The 2,503-nt window shown below is 45.8% G+C and overlaps 1 non-coding gene across 1 annotated transcript; it reads right to left on the bottom strand.

The window, feature by feature from the left end:
• Window positions 1–2,185: 2,185 nt before the first annotated feature.
• On the bottom strand, window positions 2,186–2,260 carry Trnat-ugu. Its single transcript has one exon. It is a non-coding gene; the product is annotated as a tRNA-Thr (tRNA).
• Between the last annotated feature and the right edge of the window lie 243 nt (window positions 2,261–2,503).

Below are 2,503 nucleotides of genomic sequence, written 5' to 3' on the forward strand. Positions count from 1 at the left end.
AAAATGCAACAGGTCTACTAAAGAGACTGCCTTCACTACGGTTATCCGTCCTCTTCTGAAGTACCGGTACACGGTGTGGAGTCCACATCAGATAGGATTGACGGAGGACATCGAAGAAGTTCTTTACTATCGCGAAATAGTGGAGAGAGTGTCATGGATGTGATAGGCGAATCGGGTTGCAGTCGTTCAAACACAGGTATTTTTAGTTGGGTGTGGAACTTGTCCTCGGAATGCGGAAATATTATTTGGCGCCCACCAGCATGGGGAGAAACGATCATCATAGTAAAATAGAAGAAATCAGAGCTCGTGCGGAAGGATGTAAGTATTCGTTTTCTTGTGCGCCGTTCGAGGGTGGAACGGTAGCGAAAGAGCTTGAAGGTGGTTCGATGAGCTCTCTGACAAGCACATAATTGTGAAAAACAGATTAACCATGTACATGCAGGGTTGTAACCTCTCACCACGTTATTCAATCTGTACACTGACCAAGCCGAGAAGAAAACGAAGGAGAAATTTGGAAAAGGGTTTAAAGTTTCTGGGCAGAAATAAAAATTTTGTTTGCCATTGAAAGTAGTCGGTTGGTTGATTTGGGGGAGGGGACCAAACAGCGAGGTCATCGTTCCCATCGGATTAGGGAAGGGTGGGGAAGGAAGTCGGCCCTGCCCGTTTAAAGGAACCACCCCGCCAATTTCCTGAAGAGATTTACGGAAATCGCGGAAAACCTAAACCAGGATGGTCGGACGCTGGTTTGAACGGCGTCCTCCCGAATGCGAGTACAGTGTGATAACCACTGCGCCACCTCGCTCCATAATGACATTGTAATTCCCACGGTGACGACAAAGGACTTGAACCAGCAGTTGAAAGGAATCGGTGGTGTCTCGCAAAGAGATTGCATGGGGGCTTAATTTTTTTTAATGCAAATAATTTTAATTTTAGTAGCTGACTGTCCGGTTACGCAGTCTCGTAACCGGTTGGCCCTGACTAGTATTACTCCGAAATCTGACTGCATAGAATAACAACAAAGAATGGAAGGAAATTTCCGTTACCATAATTAATCAAGTCCCCAGCAACTATAAAAGCTACGAAACAAAAACTACGAACAACAAAGCACAAGTGTAACTGTTCTGTGTGTAGAAGCGTGATTCAACGCACACACCTGGCACGGTTCTTCCTCAATAAGACAAGATATTTTAAATACCATTTACACTGAATTAATTAAATAAAACTGAAATACTATAATTGGACATAGAAACCCGAATTACAGTCTAATACATGAACACAAGCCAGATGCTTTGTTGACTGAACCTGTGACCTAGAGGCATTGTTAGTTAGGAAATTTAAAAAAAAAAATAAAAAATGTCTTTTACCTTCATATATATTGACTAAAAATACACTCTGATCATTACAACATCTCCATTCGAACAACATCTGCTGGCTAGCCCATCAAAACAACTGCACACTACATGGCCTCAAATAGTACAGCTATCAACATCCTCTCAGCAAAGCACTAACCACCACAACTTCTGAACAAGCACTGCCAGTGGAGGCGGCGGAATAAAATTCTTTGGCTCAATCTCTGGCGCTGTGACTCAGTGTAGCCACCTTTCAAGATCGTAAGATGAACATTAATAAAGGTGAGACAAGGGTCGTGGAATGCATCGAACTAAATCAGTTGATGCTGAAAGAATTAGACTAGAAACTGTGACACTAAAAGCGAACCGTGAGCACGTTCGCTATGTAGTCTACAGCGCAGTATAACATCTCTGCCGGTCGCCAAGCAACGCGAGCTTTCACTTAATCGGCTCACGCTCATTGGTTGCTCGCCGCTAAACAGAGAAAGGCCACTCGGGCCCCTGCGAGTGGCAGTTATGTGGGGTCGGGAAGGTTACAAGCACGTGCCAGAATTGGGCCGTATTTTGCACTACCAACCTGACGTTGATAGGAAATACGGCGCTCGGATTTCAAGACGCCCTTGATTCCACCCTGCTACTTTTCACCCTGCCGACACACATGCGGGATGTAGCAGCAGAAACATAGGGACTGTCTTGGCGAGCATCTTATTCTGAGCTCCACGGGAGCTTGTACTCTATGCTTCACTTAAACCACTTCTTAAGAAACAAGCATTATATGAATACCCTCAGCTGCTGGCGGGCGTTGATATATATCAACGGGGACAGGTGAAAACGTGTGCCCCAACCTGGACTCGAACCCGGGATCTCCTGCTTACATGGCAGGCGCTCTGTCCATCTGAGCCACCGAGGGCACAGAGGATAGCGCGTCTGCAGAGACTATGTCGCGCACGCCTCCCGCGAGACCCACATTCTCACCTTGTATGTCCACACACTACATTCGTAATGTCCCACCCCAACACACTCATTACTCGTGGAAGACATTCTTACCAAGTCCCGTAAGAGTTCGGGGAATATGTGTGCATCCTCACAGAAGAAGGAGGTCATGGCAGGTATTGCCAGAACTATATACTTATACCAAGCTCCTCGCTAGCTAC

The sequence above is a fragment of the Schistocerca piceifrons genome, chromosome 2 (assembly GCF_021461385.2).
Source record: "Schistocerca piceifrons isolate TAMUIC-IGC-003096 chromosome 2, iqSchPice1.1, whole genome shotgun sequence".
NCBI classification, from domain to species: Eukaryota; Metazoa; Arthropoda; class Insecta; order Orthoptera; family Acrididae; genus Schistocerca; species Schistocerca piceifrons.